We start from the raw sequence: 27015 nt of genomic DNA, 5'->3' as shown, positions 1-27015 counted from the left end.
AACCAAGATGTTGACAAGAGGGACCTCTGGTCGTCCTCACTGCTACACTCCCACCAGCGCCATGACAGTTTACAGATACCATGCCAATGTCAGGAAGTTACCCCTATATGGTCTAAAAAGGAGAGGCATGAATAATCCACCTGTTATTTAGCATATCATCAAGAAATAAACATAAAAATGGGCAACCAGCAGTCCTCGGGGCTGCTCTGTCTATGGACTAGCCATGCTTTTATTTAAATGAATAATATAACATAATATAATATATATAAAGATAATAATAACAATAATAATAAACTTGCTTTCACTTTACTCTATGGACTCACTCTGAATTCTTCCTTGTGGGAAATCCAAGAATGCTCCCTTGAGCTCTGGATTGGGACCCCTTTCCTATAACACCTGCTCTGGAGAAGTTTGGGGTGAAGGAGACAGGCTCACGAAAGGGAGCAAAACACAATGCAAAGAGCATAATAAAAGGGTCAGGAGTCAGAAGGTATAGGCCGTTTTTAGAAGTCTTGATTAGCACTTCCCAAAATGTTTAGGAAGATGGAGGCAGGGACTGGAGTGATACTGCCAACAGTTAGGAAATGTCTGGAACTACCCGAAAGTGAAATAAACAAAAAAGGATCCTCCCCTAAAGGCTTTCAGAAAGAGCATAGCTCTGCCGACAACATAATTTTAGATTTCTAGCCTCCAAAACTTTGAGAGAATAAATTTCTCACCCTGGTTTGTGGAGTAGAGGCAAAATAAAGATACTGGGTCAAAGAAGACCAAGTTAGAATGAGGAGTTTGGGCGGCCTTGCTACTCAAAATGTGGCCAGAGGACCAAAAGCATCAACTTGATACAAATGCAGGACGTTGGGCCCACCCCCAGACCCATCAAAGCAGAACCTGCACTTTCTTTTTTTTTTTTTTTTTTTTTTTTTTGAGGCGGAGTCTCGCTCTGTCGCCCGGACTGGAGTGCAGTGGCCAGATCTCAGCTCACTGCAAGCTCCGCCTCCCGAGTTCACGCCATTCTCCTGCCTCAGCCTCCCAAGTAGCTGGGACTACAGGCGCCCGCCACTTCGCCCGGCTAGTTTTTTTTTGTATTTTTAGTAGAGACGGGGTTTCACCGTGTTAGCCAGGATGGTCTCGATCTCCTGACCTCGTGATCCGCCCGTCTCGGCCTCCCAAAGTGCTGGGATTACAGGCTTGAGCCACCGCGCCCAGCCAGAACCTGCACTTTCACAAGATCCCCACCTGATGGACAGGCCCACTAGGACTGAGAAGTACTGCTCTAGGGACACCGATGATGGAATCAGGCCTTATGCTCTTGGTATGCCTTATGTTCATGTTGAGCATAATGCCTTCTATTCTGACTCTTCTTTAGCACCTGTTAAGAAAGAGGCTTAGCCTCTTTTCTTTTGGAATGTAGATAAGCAATGCTACGACTACAATGGTGAGATGTGCAGAATGTAGACTAGAGTTTTCTGTTTTTACATGGCCATTATCAGCAAGCATTCTCAGAAGCTTCTAATCGACACTAAGATGACTACAGACTTTCTTTTCTTTCTTTCTTTCTTTTTTTTTTTGGAAGCTAAGCAAGATGAGTCACAACCTCACCTCCTCTTTGTTCTTCATGGTGGCTACAGAGATGTGCCACTCACCACGTGGCCCTTCAATAAAGTACTAGTCCTGGCTGCCTTCCTAAGGGCAGCTGGCTTTCAGTGATGAAGTGGGCCCAGCCATTTTGGCCCAGTGCAGTCCAGTGCATGGCAGCTCTGATGGGTCATCTCCACTCCTGATCTCTCCATGGCATTGGCCTAGGCTGCTGCTCCTGCATTCCAGCTCACTTCTCCCTCGCCTAATCAGCTCCTGCCCTCTCCCTTCCACAAGTGTTGATCCCAAGGGCACTCCATAATACTGCCTGAACACTAAATTCTGTCTCTGAGACTGTTTCTGAAGATACGTATGACATACCATAAAGAAAATGTAAGTTTGCCATGGCTTTGGGCAGAAGTGGAACATAAATCTCACACTGGGCATCGAAAGGTCTAGTTCAAGTCTCAGATCAGCCACAGAGAGGCAGTGTGGTCTTGAACAAGCATCTTATTGTTTTTGAACCTCAAATATCTGTAAAAGAACAATTCCTCCCCTTCTATCTCACAGAGCTATTGTCATGAGGACTTCAGATGAGATAATATGCATCTGGGGAAAGCACTCTATAGAGTGCAAGACATTAGATATTTTATTATTAGTAGATTCTAGAGTTTGTTTTGCATTTTGTATTTTTTTCTTTGCCTGTTTCTTAAATCCATTCTTCTCAGCATTAAACCATTCAGATCACTCCAGCAAAATACTTCTCTGGGTTAGTCTCATATTTGGCTGAGAATGTGAGTTCTAAAGGCTCATAAGGAGTTGTCAAAAATCAAGAAGACCTATCTATCTTTGTCTTTCTCTTTTTCTGGAAGAGAAATAGTCTTAGACTAGTGTAATAATTCACTTACTAGTAAATTTCTATGAGAGAAAAATCAAGAGATATAATAAGAGCCTCTACACCTTCAGTAACCTTCAGAGACCTTTGAGCTCCTCATTTCAATGTACTCAAAAAAACACATTCTTGGCCGGGTGCTGTGGCTCACGCTTGTAATCCCAGCACTTTGGGAGGCCGAGGCAGGCAGATCACGAGATCAGGAGATTGAGACCATCCTGGCTAACACGGTGAAAACCCGTCTCTACTAAAAATATAAAAAATTAGCCGGGTGTGGTGGCGGTCGCCTGTAGTCCCAGCCACTTGAGAGGCTGAGGCAGGAGAATGGTATGAACCCGGGAGGCGGAGCTTGCAGTGAGCCGAGATCACGCCATTGCACTCTAGCCTGGGCGACAGAGCAAGACTCGGTCTCAAAAAAAAAAAAAAAAAAATTCTTTCTGCCTGATTTTCTGAGGGCAAAAAACAAAAAGAATTAAAAAATACATTATTAATCAAAAATCACAACTAAATTTCAGTTGTCCTTCAACAATTCTTTGGGTTCAGAAACAGGCAGCTCTTCTCTTTCCCTCTCTATTCATCTCTGTTCTCTTTTCTCCTTAGGATCTTGCTGTTTTTTTTTAAGGTTTTCTCCCCTTGAAGTTCTTGGCCTCCAAAATTCCTTATCCTGAAGCCATCCTCACAGGATTAAGAAAAATTCTGGAAAGACATATAATTAACCATTGATCAACCTGCACTTTGGCCCACTTCCTTGTAATTGAAAGTCAGGTAGCACTAGATACTGACCATTTGCACTCCCATTTTCCTGATGGATAGGATTTCCGACGTTAGAATCTGTTTAAGAATTAATTTGTATCCCCATTGTTCTTATAGATAGGATCTCTGACGTTAGAATCATAAGGCTTTCATTTAGGAATTGCTTAAGAGGTTTTTTTCCAAATCCCCAATTCCAGTGACCCTTCACATAGGAAATGAATCTGCATGATAATGCAGTTTCTTCATCTCCCTGTCCCATGACGTCACCCTGCACTCTTCAATGAATCAATGATCTCCAAATTTCAGCCTACCCCAAAACCCTTAAAAACCCTTGCCCTAAACTCCTCATGGAGATATGTATTTGAGGTTTTGGGTGACCCTAAGATTAAACCTCTTTCTCTGCTGCAACCTGGTGTCTTAGAGTACTGACTTGCCATGAACATCAGGCAATGGACCTATCATGGTTGAAATTCTACCTTGGTCCTGCTTGATCCAGTGTCATTATTTTGCCTTCACCCCCCAAACCCAGATGTATACTTCTTTCCCACCCGTACCGCACCCCAATAGTTGATGGATTTTCCTGCCATCAGTATTTAGAGGCTAATTTAGCTAATCCACAGGCCAAATGATATTACAGAAAGAAGCTGGGTGGAGACAGGCTGATTTCAGATAATATGTGACATGTGCATGTTAATAATAACCTTCTGAAGGCAAATGGTCTGTGGGAACCATTTTTACCATCAGTGTAATGGTGGAGATTTTGGACTTGACAGTTAAGGGGGCCTAGACTCCAGCTGGTTGTGGGAGCAGAGATAACTGCTAGAAAGGCTGCCTTCACCCTGAGGAGGTTCCCCCCGCCAACCCTAATCATTTAAATGGACGTCTTCACCTGCTAGTTTCCTTCCTGCCAAGTTCTGGGAATGTTGATGCTATCTTGCCAAAAGCCTTTCAGGTCTCCTTAATTCTCATTGGTCTAGTCGTATACTTGGCTTTAGAACAAAGAGGATTTCAGTGTCTGTCAATGATGATCTCCTGTGATCTAGCAGTTCTGAAAGATGAACTTGCCAAAATGAGAAAATTAAAAGAGAACTGCCCTATGTGGGACAAAAATAATGCATTAAAGTGCTAAGTACCACCCAAGAGATAAGTAATAAGTATAAGTACTCAAAGACACTTACAGTATCTTAACTTTCACATTGAAAAAAAAACATTGTGCAGCTTTCAAACTTCCTCAGTTCTGCATTTTCCAAGGTCGAAGCTGTGTGAAAAGAGTGATACTGCCTACGGTGTTTGAAAGCTGACTGGCAGTGACATTAGGCAGCAGTCTCCTGTGAGAAGCACAGCTCCCATTCAGACAGGGTGAAGAATGGCAGAGAAAGGCTCCAGGAAGTGAGGCGGGACATATAGAGATGTTATAAACGCTAAGTGGGAAAGCACCACTGAGAAGTTCAGATACTACTACAAACAACACAGGCTAACCAGCTCATTTCTTGGGTGTGTTGGCATGTGCACACTGAGAGCTCCCAGGGCACCTGCAGCATAAAAATCAATATAGGCAAGAATCCTCTTCCTCCCTCTCTTTCTGTTCTTATAAATTGGAAAATATAAGGCCCATATCCTTCTGATGTTTCCAAAAAGTCCTAACTATCCAAAATGATTAAAAGAGTCATTCACTCATTCAGTGAAATGAATAGAGAAGAAAATGAAAGGATGGGGATCGGGGAGACAGATTTAACCAATTTTCACATATTCCAGAATGATCTTTATGCCTGCCCCTCAGGTAGATGTAATACATGAACACGGCTGAAAGAGATATTTTTATCTCCCATTAACATAAGCGCGGAGCTCTGCTTCACGTGATTAATGTACATGTATATGTCTGAAATCAGTCAAATGAGTTATAATGAAACTTCATTCCTAAAGGGCTTGTTCACTGAGTTATTAATGTATAAAGAAAACAACATTAGGCCGGGCGCGGTGGCTCAAGCCTGTAATCCCAGCACTTTGGGAGGCCGAGGCGGGTGGATCACGAGGTCAGGAGATCGAGACCCTCCTGGCTAACACGGTGAAACCCCGTCTCTACTAAAAATACAAAAAACTAGCCGGGCGCGGTGGCGGGCGCCTGTAGTCCCAGCTACTCGGAGGCTGAGGCGGGAGAATGGCGGGAACCCGGGAGGCGGAGCTTGCAGTGAGCCGAGATCTGGCCACTGCACTCCAGCCTGGGCGACACAGCGAGACTCCGTCTCAAAAAAAAAAAAAAAAAACATTAAAATGCAAGCCTTAGGAAAATAAAAACAATAGCTTGACTTTTTGCAAGATCAGCATGCTATTCACTTTTGCTCAGTATCGGTTTCTCAAAATTAATAACCATCAACTGCAAGAAAGAAATAATTCAATTTTTTTAAAAGTCTTGACTAATGACTCAATTTTTACAAAGCAGAGAATAAATTGTATGATTTTTAATAATCTTTTAGACTTAGCATCTGAGTATTTTTTCAATTAAGAAACATTTTCAAGGAAAATTCAACTGTGTCAGTAGCTCCTACTGACTACTATAAAGTTAAAACAGATTAATGATTTGGTCTCTCTGTTCTAATAAATGACTCAGCAAAGTTTAATTTCCTAGAATGTCACGTAAGACTATTTCCATGTATTTTTCTATTAATCAAACATTGAAAATCCAAATGTATGAGTGCATATATAGCTGATGTTAAATTGTTTTTAAAATGAAGTACATTATTTCTCTGGTCCAACAGCTATTACTGAATTCTACAGAGATGGCTGTTATTGTGTTTGTAAGCATAACTATAATAGTTTCTGAAACATGATTTAAAAATCAATATCTAAAAGAATTTTAAATGCATACTTGGAAATTATTCATCCTAGAGATATGCACATCTCATTTTCTAGAAAAATCAAAGGCATACTCTTTCAAAATCAAAATTATATTTTCAATTCTGTCTGCATGGTTTGATTGCATAGGAATAATACTTAGATTTAACCAATTTAGAGGAAGAACTATATGATGAAAGAGTATTAAACTTGAGTAGTTTAGCCTTCATTTTCTACAGCTAGAACTTGGTGTCTTAGCAATATAAGTCAACCAGAAATATTGACTAACAAAAAATTATTATAGTAAAAATGAACTATAAGTTTCTTTTATCTTAATGTTTCTGAAAAAATACAGGAAAAAGAACTATTATGAATGAGTTCAATATTGTTGTTTCCTAATTATATAATACTTAGCTCATTTTGCTAAGGTGTGTTTGCAGAAACAGAATGATGACTTAGTATCATACAGATTAAATCTATGAATAACAATTGCTAAATAATAAAGCAAAAACTAATTATAAAAATTTTTTGTTGGCTGGATGCAGTGGCTCACTCCTGTAATCCCAGCTACTCGGGCGGCTGAGGCAGGAGAATTGCTTGAACCAGGCAGGCAGAGGTTGCAGTGAGCCGAGATTGCACCACCGCACTCCAGCCTGGGTGACAGCAAGACTCGTCTTGAAAAAAAAAAAATTTTTTGTTGTTGTTTTAAAGTCCCTAGGAATTTTAGAATATATCCTAAATGAACAGCTATAAGTATATTTTGCTTTAGATAAGGTTTTTCATGTTTATTTTTAGGAAAATTAAGACTCCTTTTTTGAAAAAATAATTTACTCTAAAATTATACATTAAGATTTTAAATTCATGCTCTGATATATAAGTAGATTACGATCAAATCAACTGACACATTAATCTGGTCCATGACATATCAGGCTATAGCTGATTCACCACTCATTACAGTTTCATCTTTAGTCTACAGTCAAATCTAAACCCAACTTTCCTTTGAGGGAAGAAGTGTTGAGAATTTTATTTATATTTATTTATAATACTTAAGTGTTTTAACATTTCCAAATTTCTTTGAAAGTATACATTTTGTTGATTCTCTGGCACTTTAGAACTTATAATTTAATATTTTTAGGCATATTCTTGAAAATTGTTTATAATTTGTTGTGCTTTAGTTTAGTTTTATTTTATTTTTATTTATTTATTTTTTGAGATGCAGTCTTGCTCTATCACCCAGGTGGTGCAGGCTGGAGTACAGAGACTCCATCTCAACTCACTGCAACCTCCACCCGCTGGGGTTCAAGCAATTCTCATGTCTCAGCCTCCCGAGAAGCTGGGATTACAGGCACACACCACCACATCCAGCTGATTTTTGTATTTCTAGTAGAGACAGGGTTTTGCCATGTTGGCCAGGCTGGTTTCAAACTCCTGACCTCAAGTGATACACCTGCCTTGCCCTCACAAAGTGCTAGGATTACAGGCGTGAGCCACCATGCCTGGCCTGTTTTGTTTTTAGAAACAAGGCTCCACTTTGTTGCTCAGGTTGAAGTGTAGTGGTACAATCCTAGTTCACTGCAGTCCTCAAACACCTGGGCTCAAGCAATCTTCACTCCTGCATTTCCCAAGTAGTTGGGGCTACAGGCGTGTGCTACCATGCCTGGCTATTTTTTTTTTTTTTTTTTTTTTTTTTTTTTGGTAGAGACGGGATCTCACTATGTTGCCAAGGCTTGTCTCAAACTCCTGGCCCAAGTCTCTGGGATTACAGGTGCTAGCCACTGTGCCTGACCTATTGTGGTTTTAGTAGGCATTTTTTCATGATCTCAAATCAGAAGCTTTAACGATAAAATACTTAGAGCCTCTTACTATAGAACTTGGTAGGTGTTCATTAAAAAAGGCAGTTACAGAAATATATCATTTAGAAATACATAGTCCACAGGAAAAAAGTAATGAAATACATAAATATATCACAAGGAATGTATAAGGTCTCATATCTTTGTGCAAACCTGAAGCATAGGGAGCTACCTCCTTAGAGTTACTTTCCAAGCACCGTGAAGCCACTGCCAGACCACCGTTGGCCCACTGGGTAGCAAAGGAGGGGCTGTGTGCAAGAGAGAAGCCAAGGACAATTCAGCCCAGTGATGCTAAGAAGACTTGGACATACTTAACTACAAACTTTCAACCACTAAATCCCAACCAAGATGGGAATGCTCCCTCTTCTTGGCTATCTATACCCCTCAAGCTGTGTTTTATCAATCCGCCTTCAAAATGGCTGTTGAGGCCAGGCACCGTGGCTCATGCCTGTAATCCCAGCACTTTGGGAGGCCAAGGTGGGCAGATCACCTGACGTCAGGAGCTTGAGACCAGCCTGGCCAACATGGCGAAACCCCACATCTAACTAAAAATACAAAAATTAGCTGGGCATGGTGGTGGGTGCCTGTAATCCCAGCTATTCAGGAGACTGAGGCTGGAAAATGGCTGAACTGAGGAGGCAGAGGTTGCAGTGAGCTGAGACTATGCCACTGCACCCTAGCCTGGGCAACGAGAGCGAAACTCCATCTCAAAAAAATAAAAATAAGAATAAAAATAATGCTGTTGGCCGGGCACGGTGGCTTACGCCTGTAATCCCAGCACTTTGGAAGGCCGAGACAGGTGGAATCACGAGGTCAGGAGATGGAGACCATCCTGGCTAACACGGTGAAACCATGTCTCTACTAAAAAAATACAAAAAAATTAGCTGGGCGTGGTGGTGGGTGCCTGTAGTCCCAGCTACTCAGGAGGCTGAGGCAGGAGAATGGTGTGAACCCAGGAGGCAGAGCTTGCAGTTGACCAACATTGTGCCACTGCACTCCAGTCTGGGTGACAGAGCAAGACTCCATCGCAAAAAAATTTAAAAAAAAGGCTGTTGAGTTAAATTAACCTGATTTCAGATCAATAAATTGTTAAGAGAGAAACATGCTGTTAGAGGTTTTTACACTGTGCACACGTAGAGGGACAATGCGGCCCTGATTTTCACCTCCACAGGCCTTTCCCTGCTGGCCAATTCCCTTATGAGCCCTCTAGGCTGCCTAGCTAACAAGTGTACGTGTAATTTTTCTCAGCAGAGCTCCAGAGTTTGGTCTACCTATTTTTAATGTTTCTGAGGATTAATTTCTTAAAATTCAATGAGTCCAGCTCTGAATCACGTTGAGGGCCGTGGGTACAGAACACAAAGCTTCAGGAACCTACCTAGAGCTGAAAATGCTGCAGCTGCGTTTTAGAATATAGCCATATACATGGTTCTTTCAGCAGTCACATGTCTTTTATTCTAATGAAAGCAGAAAAGTGCTAGCTGGAAATAACTGAATCTGCAAAGCTGGCTAAGATGATTCAAATCTGACAGAAACACTTTACCCTGACCCCATGCCTGTCCTGAGACAACTTTGCAATTTATTGAACTAATCATTAATGTTGCAGCACCTCTAGTTTTATTCTACCATTAGAATGACATCATTTGGAACAAGTAAAGAAGTTGCTATCAGATTAAGTGGACCAAGACAATCAATTGAAGTTTCTTAAAGGTGAAAAGACAGCAGAAATTCTTGCCCTTAACTTGCCTACAAGATTTCCATTTGCCCACATATATACTATATATTCTTTTCAGTACCCCCCACGCCTATCACTTCTCATATTCTCTACAGCTGGTTCTGTATTTTCATGGCAAATAAACTCACAGCTGTTCCACAAACTCAAATTTCCAGGAAAATCATATAAAACAGTAATAGAAAAAGGAGGAAAAATTTATATCTTTTCAAATGATTCTTCTTACTTTATATCTTCTAAAAAAGAGAAACATTTATTCATTCATTTATCCTCATATTGAAAGGGGGAGTAAGATGTGCTCCCTTTTGCAAGGAGCTCATAATTTATGAAAGCGGTTTTTAAAACGTGGGTTAGTAATCACTTTCGGATGTCAATGAGAACCAAACTCCTACTAGGAAAATGAACATACCCGTATAAAACTTTGAATATAAACGTTTAGGGAGTTGATAACCACCTGTGGCCCATCTATATAGCCCATGTTATGAACTGAATGTTTATGTCCCCCTAAAATTCATTATGTTGAAGTTCTCATCCCCAGTGAGATGGTATTTGGAGATGGGGCTTTTGGGAGGCAATTTGGGTTAGATCAGATCACGAGGGTAGGCTCCTCATGATGAAATTAGTGGCCTTATAAGAAGAAAAAGAAAGTGATAGTCTTGTTAGAAGCATGTAGCACTGTCCACCGCTTCACTGGGAGAGGACAAATATAAGATCTACACATGGAGCTTACTTGGACTCTGATTTATGTGCTGCTTTTTTGACTGACTTTAATCTGGACCTCTTCCAGAATATCATTATAACTATGGGTATAACAGACTTCAATGTGTTCTGTGAGTCCTTCCAGGGAATTTCTCAAACCCGGGGGTTGCCTTGGAAACCCCCAGACTTGAAATTGAAATCAGCAAGGAGGGTGGTCTTGGAAACCCCTGAACAGTGTGTTTGGTGTCAGAAATGAAGGTGGTCTTGGAGACTCCCTAACTCTGCACTTATTAAACATGCTTAAACTTAAGACTTTATAATGCTATCAAAGAAACTAGTCACCTTTGGAGGATATTAGGAAAACAATTTTCTTAAAAGACTAAATAAATAAAAATGCAAGCATTTGTTTTGCCTTAATTACATTAACTGCACATTTATTTGTCTTAATTATATTAACTGTACACTTATGATAATCAAATTATAGATTAGAGGAGGTGTACCTTCTTAAAAGTAATACAAGTAAAACAATAAAGCAACAATGACCAAAATTGTTTTGGTTATATTACTATTTTGAAACCCTTAATAAATTAATAGATTTAGGCCCTACATATCAGCAGCTCTTGAAACCACAAAAAGACGAAAGACCAGATAACATATTTTTCCTGCTAAAAGAACACTACCACCTCCTTGCCAAAGGAATCAAACCTGAGTCTGATCAAGTACCTGAATCCAGTTATGAATTTGCAGGAAATAATGAGGACAGAGACAACTGTTAAACTGAACAATAAGTATTATGCAGTCAACAAAATCCAGACTGTAGGAAACTCGATTGGTCAAAAAGTGCCAGTTCTGCAATAGAAAAATCGTAAAGAAAATAACGGGATAGAAAAGGAACCTGTAGGCCGGTGTGGTGGCTCACGCCTGTAATCACAGCACTTTGGGAGGCCAAAGTAGGCAGATCATGAGGTCAGGAGATCGAGACCATCCTGGCTAACATGGTGAAACCCCATCTCTACTAAAAATAGAAAAAATTAGCTGGGCGTGGTGGCACATGTCTGTAATACCAGCTACTCGAGAGACTGAGGCAGGAGAATCGCCTGAACCTGGGAGGCAGAGGTTTCAGTGAGCCGAGATCACGCCACTGCACTCCAGCCTGGGCAACAGAGCGAGACTCTGTCTCAAAAAGAAAAGAAAAGAAAAAAGAAAAGGAATCTGCAGACTAAAAAAGACGTATCAAATTACAAAATGGGGAAGATTCAATGATAATATCTAAGGATGAACATGTATTTAGGTGATAGAACTATAAATAAGTGTGAGGAAGTAATTGTTATAAGTCAGGCTAGTAGTTACTTAAGGCAGATATGAGGGAGCTGTGATTACAACAGTGGGGCCTAGAAATGTTCCATTTCTTGATTAGTTGGCTGAGTTGTAGCTACAATAATATTCTCTTATGTGATTTATTAAGCTACACATTTGTTTTGTATGTTTTTCTTTACCTTGTGAATTTGACTTTTCGTTTCTTTACCTTTTTTGTTTTTTGAGACAGGGTCTCACTCTGGTTATTGGCTGGTCACGATCATAGCTCATTGCAGCCTCAAACTCCTGGGTTCAAGCAATCCTCCCACCTCAGCCTCCTGAGTAGCTGGGACTACAAGCACACACCACCATGCCCACCTAATTTTAAAAAATATCTGTGGAGATGTAGCATCACTATGTAGCCCAGGCTGATGATCTTGAACTCCTGGCCTCAAGTGATGCTCTCACCTTCATCTCGAAGCACTAAAATTATACACCTGAGCCACCACTGCCCAGCCTGAGGTTGATTTTTTAATTTAAGGGCAAGGCTTGCACTTACCCCCACTAAATTATATTCATCTCATATATCTGGATTCTTAAGATGCCTTTAGATTCTCATGCTACCCAACATGATTGTTATTCTTCTTGGCTTAATGCTATCCACAAATTCAGGGGCAAAGTATCTTCACCGAAACAATGAATTCAAAAAAGAAGTTGACAACCTAAATTCTGGATCTTGATTTGGGTGGTGCTTGCACAGGTGTATATATTCATTGTAACTCACCAAACTCTACACTTAAAATAGGTCCATGCCTCCCTCATGTTTGCTTGTTTGATTTGCTTTCCTTTCCTGACAGCAGGAGTCATTCATTGTGACTCATCTACAACCATGCAAACAACCAGCTGAAGATGAGGGAACAACTTGTTGGAAGGAACCTAAGGCTCTTCATGACCATTTGGGGTACAGCTACTTACTGACTGGGAATGTCTACCTACAGGTTTTAGGTGAGAGAGAGACAAACTTCTTTCATTTTTAAGCCACAGTATTGTCGGGGTATTTGGAACAGCAGCATAGTCTATTACTCTAATAACTCATATGCCTTCAGGTGCCAAGCAAGGAACAGAAATATACAAACAGGCCAGGTGTGGTGGCTCATGCCTGTAATCCCAGCACTTTAGGAGGCTGAGGCAGGCAGATCACTTGAAATCAGGAGTTCGAGACCAGCCTGGCCAACGCAGTGAAACCCCCATCTCTAGTAATACAAAATTAGCTGGACGTGGTGGCACTAGCCTGTAATCCCAGCTACTTGGAGGCTGAGGCGGGAGAATCACTTGAACCCGGGAGGCGGAGGTTGCAATGAGCTGAGATCATGCCACCGCACTCCAGCCTGGGCAACAGAACGAGACTATCTCAAAAAAAAAAAAGAAAAGAGAAAGACAGAAATATATAAAGAGGGCCAGGCGCAGTGGCTCATGCCTGTAATCCCAAATCCCAGCACTTCAGAAGGCCGAACCAGGTGGATCACTTGAGGTCAGGAGTTCAAGACCAGACTGGCCAACATGGTGAAACCCTGTCTCTTTGGAGAATCACCTGAACCTGGGTAGCAGAGGTTGCAGTGAGTCGAGATCGTGCCACTGCACTCCAGCCTGGGCAACAGAGTGAGACTTTGTCTCAAAATAAATAAATAAATAAATAAACTAACACAGGGGCAGGAGTGAGACACTGGGAACTGTGATGAGTTAGTACATACTGTCCTAAAAACACCCCAAAAAAAAAATTGTAATTTTTTTAAGCATTCTGTACTGAAAACAAAATGCAGAGTCAAATTCTACCTGATGGCTATAGTTTGCAAACCTAGGTTAATCAGGACAACTTGAGTAAGATTATTCTTCCAGCTACAAATTCATGTAATTGTCTTGCACACATTTCTTCTCTTTGTATAGAAGTACATCATAAGAGACCTAAGCAAATGACTTATTACCGTCCATGTTTTCTTGATTAGGATATAACCTAAGCTGCTATCACATGGAGACTTAAAAATGCAGTGGCTCAGATAAAATGCAGGCCTATTTCTCTTTGACATACAGCATGTAGGGGGAGATAGGTGTTTTTTCTTCATGTGGCCATCCAGGGAATCAGGGACCCTCTGAGCTGTTGCTCCACAGTCCCCTGGGTATTGTTCTGACTACTTGAATGATGTTCCCTCACCACTTTCAGACCGCAGAACAAGGAAGGAGAAAGTGGAGGGGAGCAATCTAGGGACCAGACTGATGGCTCCTTCTTACACCCCATTAGCCAGAATCTAGTCATGTGGCCACACCCAGCCACAGTGGAGTGCAGAAAGTGGAGTCTCTATATAAGCCATCATGCTCCCAATTAAAACTCAGTGGGTGTTTTTAATAAAAAGATGAGGAGAATGTTTATTGGGGAACAATTAGCCATCTCTGCTACATATTCACTAGTCTATTAAGTTTCTGAACGATCTGATGCTATATTCTTCAATAACCTCTGCTGAATTATTGGTCTTCACTTTTTATTAGGAGCAGACTTTGAATAATCCATTCTAGACCCTCACTCAGAATCACTGTCAGGTTCATCAGTCTTACTTTGCAGAAATGAACTCTTTTTACTTTGGAAAACTGGAGTTCGCTTTTATTTTTTCCCATCTCCCTAGAACACTCAGTCCTCAGGATTCTTCAGAGATCAATCCCTTGGTGATTTCCATCTCAACCACTCCTGGTACCATGGAATATCATTCTTACTGGTCATGCGACAGAAAAATAGAAAAGGAAAGGAAAGAAATGAAACTATTTCAACTAGTCTAGTGAATAAGCAAAAACAAAGAGTGTCGGGAAATTTAAAAGGGTAATTAAAATTATTTTTTTGTTTTTTTCGAGATGGAGTTTTGCTGTTGTTGCCCAAGCTGGAGTGCAATGGCATGATCTGGGCTCACTGCAACCTCCACCTCCCTGGTTCAAATGATTCTTCTGCCTCAGCCTCCCAAGTGGCTGGGATTACAGGCACCTGTCACCACACCCGGCTAATTTTTGTATTTTTAGTAGAGATGGGGTTTCACCACGTTGGCCAGGCTGGTCTCAAACTCCTGAGCTCAGGTGATCCGCCTACTTGGGCCTCCCAAAGTGCTGAGATTACAGGTGTGAGCTACCTCGCCCGGCCAAAATTCATTTTTGAGAGAAGTTTAGCTATATCAAGAAAAGGTTTCACGTCAGTTATTAAACAATGGATAATGATTTTATGTCAATCTTCTTTATACACATGCATCCATACGGGTTTTGTTTTATTTTATTTTACCATAACTCAAGCTAACTAGAATTGCGAACCTCAGCTTCTCTGAATAATCACTACGGAATCTTCCAAAAGAAAGGCAAGGGCTATAATCCTAGTCTAAATTTTTGGCTGTCCTCCCAATTAAGTGTCAAAACAATCACTTCCTCTGGGATAATTATTCTTTATTTTACTGAAGAGCCTTTTTAGTGGTTGATTCTGAATAATTATATATCATGCTTGACTTTCCTTGCATATAATACGAATTTTTTTTCTTATTCTCTATGGTAACTGCTAAAATATTTCAAGCTTATTTCTTTTCTCTCTTAAATACATATCTAGTTTTCTGGGGCAGGAGGAATGCAGAAATACACAAAGGCAGAGTTAGTATAGGAAGTTTAGGTTAAAAGAAACATACACAGTCATACTTCAGTACATGTAGGGAATTGATTCCAGGACTCCCACATATACTTGTGCATCCTTTGTGGAAGGTAGATAGGGAAAGTCAGCCCTCAGTATATGTGGGTTTACCATGAATTCTGTATTTATCAACATGTTTGGTTGAAAAAAATCTGTGCATATATGGACACCTGCAGTTCAAACCCACCTTGTTCAAGGGTCAACTGTATTTCAAGCTTCATCTCTCAAAATCCCCTCCACACTTCATCCACATTGAGTCCGCTTGCTTTTTCCTGAAACACATATACATTGTTACACCCTCTGACTTTCCCCGTGCCCTTTATTCACCAGGGAATGTCTTCCCCTTTCATTCTCAGACTGTTGATCCTCATTCATCCTTTATTGTCAGCTCCAAATCCACCTCCATCATGACATTTTCCCTAAGCATTCACAACATAATCAAGTGTTTCTGTTTCAGCTAGTAAATAGCTGCCCACTAACTTTTCGAAGAGAGTGTGTGCAAGTGAATTTTTTTTTTTTATTTTAAAAAAACTTCATAGTTTTTACATTTACACTACACCCAAGACTATTCTTTTTCATCAGGCTGCCACTTCTGTGGTCGCTATCTGCTGGTATGGTTCCCCTTCTTGAAATTTAGGCATAAGGTAAATCGATTGTCCTAGAACAGCAAGAAACCCCAGGCTAGCTGATTGAAAATACCAGGGTCTAGCAGACAGCTCAGCAGGAAAGCATTTCGGTTCCTCTCCAGTCCTATCCTTGATTGGCTTTTCATCCATAGAAACAGGTCCCATAAGCATCCTAAGGGACATTAGATCACTGTCTCTGTGACTCTGCCCAGCCATCTTGGAAAGAAGGAAGCCTTCTAGAGAAGTCTGCAAAGCCATGGCTAGGGGTAGAGTTGACGGACAACAACCAGTTGAGCTGACCTAGCAACACACTTTCTGCTTCTCCAGGACTGTTTTCCACATGCTATCATGTATGACCCAATTAGGTCTGTGCTTTTGCTCAAATTATTTGCTTCTGAATGTATTTAGAAAACTATAACGTTCATTTGCTTTTGCTTCTATCAGTAAAGAATACTTACGCATTTAGAGCTCTGTTTGGTTGGTGCTGATCATATTTGATAACATTCACAAAATAACTTGTTTATATTCATTTTCTCATTTCTTCCAACCCATAATAACTCCTTGGGGAGGGACAACATCTGCTCCTTCGAGATGAATAGCTACAGCCTTCCGGATGGTTTCTCCAGGCTTCAGACTCCAGGGAGCTCAGCACTCTCCAACTCTTTTGGATTCCCTAGATTTCTGCACAGAAGTTTATGGAAAGCAGAATTGTAATGCTGAGGTGTTAATTAGCTATCAGAAACCTGTGAAGGAGAAAAAAAAATGAGCCTAAGAGAAGATATTAAAAAAGAAACAAGGAATATTTACAAAAGATTTCAAAGACCTTTAAAATCAATAATAAATTACCTCCTCAGGGATTAAAAATTCTATAATGAATATTAAATTTCTTCCACTCCGAAGTATTTAGTGTCTTTACTGTTAAAATATCAATATTGTGTTTTCCTAGACTGAGACTTTTAAATTCCAGGCATTTAGATTTAGAATTCAATACGCAGCTTATTAAAGTGTGGGAAGTGTTCATGTAATTCCCTAATGCTCTTATAACTATGTCCCAAAGCCCGAGAGCACATATGCTATATGGGCCAATTAATATCCAAATTTCATGATGCATGTCAGCACCATAGGCAATTAGAATTTTAAAAAAAAGATTACCTTTCCGATGCTAAAATGACATTGGACATTTAACAAACACTCATGGAGGGCCTACTGAGAGTGGAAAGGGGGTGGGGAGGGGGGTGAGAATAGAGAAGAGAATGAAAGTAAGGGGAAGGGAAACAAGGAAATGACCAAAACACTATACAGGTTGAGTACCCCTTATCTGAAATGCTTGGGACAAAACGGGTTTAGGAGTTTGGATTTCTTCAGATTTCAAAATATTTGCATATACATGAGATATCTTGGGGATGGGACCCAAATATAAACACAAAATTTGTTTACGTTTCATATTAGACCTATACACATAGCCTGAAAGTGATTTTGTACAATTTTTTTTTTTTTTTTTTTTTTTTTTGAGACTGAGTCTCACTCTATCGCCCAGGCTGGGGTGCAGTGGAACAGTCTTGGCTCACTGCAATCTCCACCTCCTGGGTTCAAGCGACTCTCACACCTCAGCCTCCTGAGAAGCTGAGACTACAGGTGCGTGCCACCACACCCGGCTAATTTTTGTATTTTTAGTAGAGACGAGGTTTCACCATGTTGGCCGGGCTGGTCTTGAACTACTGGCCTCAAGTGATCCACCCGCTTCAGCCTCCTGAAGTGCTGGGAGTACAGGCGTGAACCACTGCATCTGGCCAATTTTGTATAATGTTTTTAGCAATTTTGTGCATAAAACAAAGTTTGTGTACACTGAACCATCAGAAAGTAAAGCTGTCACTATCTCAGCTACTGTGGACAGTCTGTGGTTGTTTGGGATCACCACCACTCCTGACTTTTAAATTATATGCTACTGATAAGCAACCATTTTCTTACACTTATTCACACATAACTACTTAACAGAAAAAAATGATTTACTATTATTACAGTTTAAAAAAAGTGTTTGGTGTAACTAAGCAGCACAGGAGCATCATCAGAATACCTGTATCAGCTGTTAAACCAGCAGCAACAGGCCTGGTGTGGTGGCTTGTGCCTGTAATCCCAGCACTTTGGGAGGTCGAGGCAGATGGACCACTTGAGATCAGGAGTTTGAGACTCGCCTGGTCAACATGGTGAAATTCCATCTCTACTAAAAATACAGAAGTTAGCTGGGCATGGTGGCATGCTCCTGTAATTCCAGCTATTCAGAAGGCTGAGGCAGGAGAATAGCTTGAACCTGGAAGGCAGAGGTTGGTTGCAGTGAGCCAAGATTGTGCCACTGCACTCCAGCCTGGTGACAGAGCAAGACCTTGTCTCAAACAAACAAACAAAAAACAAAACAAAAAGCAACAACAGATAACAGTAGGCTTTCGATCTCCATGTATGATGCTGTGTTTTGATTTAAAGGTTACTAAACATTATATTTTACTTTTTTAATGAGAAGAAACATCACAAGTGACAAGGAAGTGGGTCTTCTAGGGATGAGGAGTTATTCGGCTGGGTGATTTTTTTTTTTATTTTTATTTTTTATTTTTTGTGACGGAGCCTTGCTCTGTCGCCCAGGCTGGACTATAGTGGTGTGATCTCGGTTCACTGCAACCTCCACCTGCCGGGTTCAAGCAATTCTCCTGCCTCAGCCTCCTGAGTAGTTGGGATTACAGGCGCCCGCCACCATGCCCGGCTAATTTTTGTATTTTCAGTAGAGAAGCGGTTTCACCTTGTTGGCCAGGATGGTACTGATCTCTTGACCTCGTGATTCACCGGTCTTGGTCTCCCAAAGTACTGGCATTACAGGCGTGAGCCACCGCGCCTGGCCTCAGCTGGGTGGCTTTTTAAAATGTTTCCTCCGGAGTCATCTGCCTCATTAGCATTGGTTTTTGTCCTAGAAGTCTCTCTTTGATTTTACAGCTGGCATGATTTCTTGCTTTGCTATGAGTGCACCCTGCTCTAGTCCTTCAGCAAATAAGCCCATCACACATTTTCACCATGTCATCTAGAGGCGTGAGCCACCATGCACGGTCTTGTGTCTTTAGTCACTGTGTTCCAAGCCTTGGAAACAGCACATACAGCATCCTTCATGCCAAACTCCTTTTAAAAACCTTCTATACTCACGCCTCTGTTCAGTGTTGCTAGTATGCTTTTCAAGAAAGTGTTCTTATAATTACTCTTCATTTGATATTTGGTCAGATAGCTGAATTAATGAAGTCACATTTTTGGGGAAAGTATATGGCATAAATGATTTTTTTAATGAGAATTTCAGCAGGAGAATGAGCAGGTCGGTGGTCAAGGAATAACAATATCTTGCAATAGTCATTCAGTTCAGCTTTTCTGCAGTGAGCACTAGCCAACCACTGGTACAAAATGTTCATGATACTAGTCAGGAAAGACGTCCCTGGTGACCCGTGCCTTTTTGTTAGCATAATAATGGACTAGTAAGAAATTCATTTCTTGAAAACAGCCAGGGATGCAAGCTTTTGTCTATCACAGCAAGTTTACCCTTATGCGTGCTGGCTGCATTAGCACATCCCTGCACAGTTATTTCGTCCTTGGCATCCTTAACTCCCATAGGGGCTGTCTCATCAGCTGTAGTCAGTGTCTTTCTGGGGGGATAATACTAAAGCAGTGATGTTTCATCAGCATTATAGACTTGTTCTGACGTCAGATTTTAATCAGCCATCACCTTGGCAAACTCGTCAATGAATTTCTCTGCTGGGGAGAATCGCTTGAACCTGGGAGGCAGAGGTTTCAGTGAGCCGAGATCTCACCACTGCACTCCAGCCTGGGTGACAACAGCTAGACTCTGTCTCAAAAAAAAAAAAAAAAAAAAAAAAAAATTCTCTGCTGCCGCTTGATCAGCAGATGCTTTATTAGGACTAAAATCTTTAACAATTTAATGCTGTGTTTTTTCTTATGTTTCTTCAATCAAACTGTTGAATATCACCGTTTCCTTCAGTTTTCAGTTCATCTTGAATAGATCTTTTCTTGTTTCATGACCAGTATACCATTAAGTGGCATGTGTTCACTGCAAAGCTGACAGATCCACTCTTTCAATACATGATCAAAATCTGCATTTTTGGCTTTATGCAATGTTTTCCCATTTTTCATTAACTTCTATTCATCACTTTCAGCATAGAACTTCAACAGTGTATCCTTCTGATTCTTCAGGTCGTCTATGATAGTCATTCCTACCCCATTCTCTTCCGTAAGATGTTTCACACACCCTGTCCAGATTCTCCAACAACTAACATTTCTGTGCTATAGATTAACATAAATGCTTCCTCTATTTCTTATCATTGTTACCCATGGGGTATTTCCAGGCCCTTTTGACATTTTAAATAATATTTTATATCATGGAGCAGAAAATAAGCAAACAAACAAAAAACACAGTGAGCAATGCACTTGACCCAATGTGGGTCATTGTGGGGAACCTGCCATGGGAGAGTCCAGCCTGCACATGTGCCATTTTATTATCCAATGTGGGTGTGCCCACATAGGGAAATCTGCATGTGCATGAAAAAAAATATCACAGCTGATGGGGGCTGCAGGGGTCTTCTTTCCCTTGGGGACACTAAGTAAACTGTGTGCTGTATGCCTGTGTCTTGACTGTGACCCATCACATAAGGTCAGGAATGGAATCTTCCACTTGTGCCATCAGGTCAGTGCTCGAAAACATTCAGATTTTGGAGCATCTCTGATTTCGGATTTTGGATTAGGAATGCTCAACCTGTACCTGCATTCAAAAGGTGTTTATAATCCCATGAGGGATGGAAGGATGAATGGATGTAAAGGAAGGTGCCCTCAGTATGCTGACATTTGTATACTGACAATAGAAACAGGCAGCCTCCTGTTTTTAAATTGTAGAGTCACCTTTTATGAAACCTGGAATCCAGGGCTTTGCTGAACAGACTCAATTGAAGAGCTAAGATTAGTAGCTAAGTTTTCTTTTCCTAGAGCTTGTAATATTTCTAGCTCCCAATCAAAACATATAAAAAGTCCAAGTGAAAAAACAGGTTTCACTTGCTACTGCTTAGAGAGCTTTTTTAGCTCAAGAGTTCTTTGCACTTGTAAGGAAGCTTTACAACTCAAAAGGCTGACAATATTGATAATACAGGATCCAAGGTCAGTAGATGGAGTTTCATCCAACCTCCGTCACTTAGAAGACATACAGCCTTGAGCACATCCCCTTCACCTCTCTGAGCTTCAAAGGAGGCAATACACAAAAACTGTTTATACATACTATGAAGTTAGAAACAAAAGTCAGTTGGTGTTACCATTGTTTGCTTATATGATGATGATTGAGACCATTCACCAAAATCACACACTACACCAGGGATAGAAATGACCCAGAAGGAATAGAAAATTTACTTCCTAATTAGCCTGTGCCTCTTTAACTGAGCTCTAGTTCACAGTTCTACTCTGTCCTGTAACTGTCCAGCTTCACTTCCTGTCACACCTCTGACACTCAGCCACGTTGACCACTGCTGAAACATTACACATCCTTCAGCTCCTTTATGACTGTCTTAGCACCCTAAACCTGCACTTTACCTCCCTAGAGTGACACCTTATTATATTATAAACTGTCCCCTCAATAGACAGGGAACTCCTTGATGACAGAGATCATGAATTATTTATCTTTGTACCCACGTCAGAGTAACTTGATAAACATGGATGTGGATTGTTGAATGAATGGATGGATGCTAGTACATAAGTCATAATTTCTGCCCACAAAGAAAGAATTGTAACATACTCCAAATACGTGCTCATGTGGATTTCCCCACAGCACTATCACTCTGGATACTTTTTTTTTTTGAAACAGTGCCTCACTCTGTCACCCAGGCTACAGTGCAGTGGCACCATCATGGCTCACTGTAGCCTCAACCACCCGGGCTCAAGTGTTAATACAGTTTTATTTATTTTACTTTATTTTCACGATGGATTCTTGCTCTGTCACCCAGGCTGGAGTGCAGTGGCACAATGTCGGCTCACTGCAACCATCACCTCCTGGGTTCAAGCAATTCTCCTGCCTTAGCCTCGCGACTAGCTGGAATTACAGGCATGCACCACCATGCCCGGCTCATTTTTGTATTTTTAGTAGAGACGGGGTTTCAGCATGGTGGCCAGGCTGGTCTCGAACTCCTGACCTCGTGATCCACCTGCCTCTGCCTCCCAAAGTGCTGGGATTAGAGGCGTGACACATCGTGCTCAGCCAATACATTTTTAAATATCAGGATTATTGAGATACTATTCACATTCCATAAAGTTTAGCCCTTTAAAATGTACAATTCACTGGTTTTTAGAATATTCAGAGTTGTGCATCCATTCCCACTATCAAACTGCAGAACACTCTCATCACCCTGAGAGAGTCCTATCCATTAGCAGTCACTCCCCAGCCCCCCACCCCCAGCAACCACCAATCTACTTTCTATCTCTATATTTCTAATTGATTTCTTGCTATACAACATACATAGCATTATATATGAGAATGCAACTCTTCTCTGGACAGAAAACAAATAAATGCTGAGGCAGCTTTGATTTAGCATCAAAATACAGAATCAATCTGCAACCAGCTCTATGACCTTGGACAAGTTGTTTAACTGGATTTAGTTTCTTCATAAGATAAGTCTAGAGGTGTGTAAGGACACCTTCAGGTTAAGAAACAAACAAGTAAAAACAAAAAAAGCCTTGGTGACAATTCCAGTGCTCCACCCTAGACAACCTTTCCTGGGCTTCCGTGAGAAACGAATTCATACAAACAAGATTTCACACCACAGTTGCCGCGGCTACTGTCCTCCCCGCGCAGAGCTCTAGAGATGTTTTCTCCTTTTCTTTTCTTTCTGGCCATCTATTTATCTCTGGGCTGGCAAGGAGAGGGAGAACTGCAGCGCCCAGGAGCGGAGGCCGAGCGCGCCGGTGTCCGCAGGAAGCCTCGCCCAGCGCGGACCGCACCCTCCCACAGCGCCCCTGGAGAGGCCGCCGGTCTCTGGGCCGCCAGCAGCGCGCGCCCCCGGCGTGGGAGGAGCGCGGCGAGCAGGGGCGGGGCCAGCGACTCCCGCAGCCAATCGGGGCGGCGGCGCGTCCTTGGGGGTCCGCGGCTCGCCGGGCGCGCACGGGGCGGGGCTCCGCTTGACCGTGGCGGTCGCCGGGCAGCAGAGCCCGGGCGCAGCCAGCGCAGCGCAGCGCAGGGAGCGCAGGCGGCGGCGGCTCCAGGTCCCCGGGGCTCCAGCGCTCGGCGCAGCGAAGTAGCCTCCGGCGGTGGCAACTACGGCGGCGGCGCCGGGGCGATGCTGTGGGTCTCGTTGGGCGCCGGTGTCCTGGCCTCTTCTTCAGGTACCCAGCCCCGCTCGCCCCTCGCCCTGGGGAACCGCAGCGCCCGGGAGGCAGCTTTGTGCGGCTGTGGGCTCAGCGGCCGGGGAGGTGGGCCGGGTGGGTGGGGCCGGGCGGGGCTGTGCGGTCAGGGCCGCCTTCACTCGGAGGAAGAGGGTGGGGACCGAGGGAAGCGGGCGGGGGTGGGAGAGCTGTCTCCGGGCTGCAGCTGATGGCATCCCCGGGCTCCGTCCTCCTCCTGCCTCCATGTGGGTTGAAAGAGGTTTTGTTCCAGGAGAAAGTTTGATGCCCAGACTTGAGGAGCCAGACTCGGGGGTCCCTGAGGTCCGCGCCTTTAAAGAGGCAGCCCACCCTGCCGTGTGAGCCAGTGCCCTGCGTGTGGGCACGTGGGAACCCGTATTCGAGCAGCATTCCTGACACGGGACCTTCCTTGAGAAAATTCCTCTGTGGGAATCCCCCTTGGGTAGGGGGCTTTGTGGAGATGGCACCCAGAGCCCGCACAGTGTGGGTTTTGCTTGAAAACAGTGCAGCAGGTAGTCAATGGCCCCATGTTATCTCCCAGTAGAATGGACTCGACCAAGATCTGTGCTCTAAGAGCTTCAAAAATTTAAATCTACCTTGCCGTCTAATTAAACATCCCCAAACGCTATTGTATCCAAGGTGCTAATAATTACTCTGTCGATTCTTTAATATTTTCTTACTGCCCTTGCTTTCAGTCGACTTTTGCAGTTTTGGAAAGGGTGCTGTGGATCGTACCAAAGTGGGCAGAAGTTATGACTCACCTCTCAGGGCGATAGCCCAGTGCAAAAAAATACAGAACACATGCCTGTCCACTCGAAGATAGAAAGTTTCAGCCTTCAAAGCAAGATAGATTAAGTGGGGGTTATTTGCTTTACAAAACTTCCTCCAATGTAGAGAAGTGATGCTTAGAGTTAAAATGAAATTTTACACTAGATTGTAGGAACACATCTGTCATAAAGCGGCTCAGGGTAGAGTTAGTGACATGTAGATATCGCATAGTCTTGCCATTAAACAAATCTCAAAAAATGCATGTTAAAATCTGCATCATTCTCACTGATCACTGTTCACATTTACGTTTTTCCTTTCTTATCAAGACGCATTCCTACCATAAGACAACTTCATAATTCCCTCAAAACACCTTAGCCAAGGCCATTTAGTGGTCTGTATAATTTACCCCCTTGCTAAAAAACGTATCTGTGAAAACACTTACATTTAAGGGAATTTCCCTAGTGGTAACACAGTAGTGTTCATACATTGAGCACATTATATTCACCAGACACATTACTAGGTGTGGATATATATTAATACTTTAATTCTCGCAATCAGTCTAAGGAGGTATTATTATTAGTTTCCCTATTTTTGAATTTAAAGAGTTCAGGTAATTTTGCCAAGATTATTGGGCATGTAAGTGATAGAGGCTGGATTTAAACCTGGATCTGTTTGGCTCCCTGCCCATGGTCTATGCTGTCTCCCAGTTCTTCTTGAGAGTTGCCCTTATTGTAATGCAGTGGCAACATATGCTGTCTCTACTGGGCTGGTGCATCAGACCCCTTTACAGAGTGTTTTCTCCCTCTGGAAACCCCCACTGTGTGCACATATACTGAAGGATAACACTGGCAGTCTCCAGACTCTCCCCATCCCATCCCCAGCATATAAATCAGATGGAAATATCCAAACATGTAAACCCACCTCATTCTTTCAGATAAGTTGTCCCCAGAAGACAGGTAACCAAATGTTTCCCTTACTGGCACTTAAGGAGCAGTCTCTACCCTCTCAATCATCCAAGTCTATTTTAGCTCTGCATATGGAAGTACACCCCATCGGTTGGCAACAACATATCCCCTGCAGCGTTCACACTGGCACACTCGTTCTCTCGTACCAACTGTCAGAGAATTTCTGACCCGGGCCAGGCTACCTAAAAGGAAAGACTGAAATGAAGTCCCTGGGAAAAGTGGTATTAGTTCCAGGGAATCCCTGAATTCTCCATGCAGGGCCCTAGAAACAGAAAGCAGACCTTCTGCATAGTGGGAAATACCACGTATATGGTGTAGTCTATTTTCAACACTATTGAAATATGTGTTCACCATATAAAACTGCACCTGTTGTCTTGGTGATGGATGTAGCCACACGCCTATTCCTGATTTGATACTCACTTTTACGTTAAAGTAGTTGTTGCTTGGCTGAATGGTGTCAAAAACTGATGTCACAATTGTGACAGTAAGTTTTGAAGCTGTGCCTAAAAAATTATTTCTATTATAATCTACATCCATTGTTTTATAATTTATCTCCCCTAGAGTTGTGTGTGTGTGTGTGTACGTGTGTGTGTTCTCTTCCTTGGTATGGTTTTTAACTGTCTCTGGTTCCAAAATAATTTGCAGTAGTAAGCTTTAAAAAAAAGTTCGTTTTTGAGCTGTGACCATATGCTGCCTGGAAACATATCCTTATAGTTGGCATTTTACTCATGTTACTCTTGTGCTAAGAATCTCAAAGTCCCATATGCATGCTTTCAGATTTCAAGTGGACCCTCCTGTCTAAGTATTTCACTCCATTCTTGGTAGCAGTAGTAAGGTTTGAGTTTGGAATACAGATCCAGCACGTCACTTCTAATATCTCTAAACTGCCAAAAATCAAAGCAGCACCAACTAAAGTTGGGAAAGAAGAATGTGAGGCTTTCTTATCACCCTCTTACATCAGAATGGAAGGTGTGCCCAAAACATTGTTAGAAATAAGAGTGAATAGACTTTTTAAGTGACTAGTGATCTGCAAAACTATACCAAATTATTGAAATTGTAGTTTTCCTGATGTTGTGCATTTGCAATACCTTATTAACTTAAAACTGTCCAGAATCAACAAACTTCCACTCTGTATGCTATTCTCTTTCTAAAACTTCTTATTAACTAGCAATCCATCTTATTTCTATTTTTCATCAAATTAAAAATGCCATCAGTTGTAAGACATAGCGTTATTTTTCTGCTGTACACAAAAGAGAAAATATTGCCAATTTTATTATGACATTTCACTTTAAGGATGTTCTTCCATAATAATGCATGAATAGGTCACAGTAGTCTCTCATTGCTTTCAAGTTTCCTTCATCTCTTCCTTGGGTTTCGATACATTTTCCTGCCAGTGTTATTGGTAGCATTGCTTGGGGTGTGACGGATCACTTGCATGAATCTCGGTAACAAACTATAACATAGCTTCATTAACTTATGTGTTTCTTTATTCAGTCTGGTAAAGCATTTGGATCTTGCTTTGTAAAATGATATGGAAATGCCAAACAAAGACAAATGTTTCCTTTAGTAATAGAACGTTTATGTCACACTGCTGTTTTGGTGCCTTCATGCATACACAGTAATGTCTCCTTGCAGTGCCAAATGATAGTGTAATCTTTTTGAATACCATTTCAGTGGCAATTAAACAGAACACGTGCAGTGCCAACAATGCCCATAACTCAGTAGAAGTGAAAACAAAATGAATAGCTGTGACCAAGTTTATGCACGTGCAGGGACATGACAGTTGTGCTGTGAGTACTGCCAAGTTGTAATTTTAATATACCATAAATGTTAAGACATACCTTGATTTCAGGCAAGTTAAAATGTGAGAAAGTAATCTTATCAGTGAAATATGCTAATCTGTGTTCA

General features: G+C 41.8%; 1 long non-coding RNA gene and 1 pseudogene across 2 annotated transcripts in view; one reads left to right on the top strand and one right to left on the bottom strand.

Moving 5' to 3' along the window:
• The window catches only part of LOC115894576, a 160747-nt gene extending 137769 nt beyond the window's left edge, over positions 1-22978 (bottom strand). For both annotated transcript variants that reach the window (XR_004054705.1, XR_004054706.1), the window contains exons 1-3: positions 22796-22978; positions 16417-16701; positions 15520-15604 (exon numbers count right to left, since the gene is read on the bottom strand). This is a non-coding gene — a long non-coding RNA (uncharacterized LOC115894576). The remainder of the gene's footprint in view (positions 1-15519; positions 15605-16416; positions 16702-22795) is intronic.
• A 136-nt stretch (positions 22979-23114) lies between these two features.
• Positions 23115-27015, top strand: part of LOC104665298 — a 108548-nt pseudogene continuing 104647 nt past the window's right edge.

Source organism: Rhinopithecus roxellana, chromosome 18 (genome assembly GCF_007565055.1).
Source record: "Rhinopithecus roxellana isolate Shanxi Qingling chromosome 18, ASM756505v1, whole genome shotgun sequence".
Taxonomy (NCBI): domain Eukaryota; kingdom Metazoa; phylum Chordata; class Mammalia; order Primates; family Cercopithecidae; genus Rhinopithecus; species Rhinopithecus roxellana.
The sequence above is the reverse complement of the archived record's forward strand: the minus strand, read 5'-3'. Positions and strand labels throughout refer to the sequence as shown.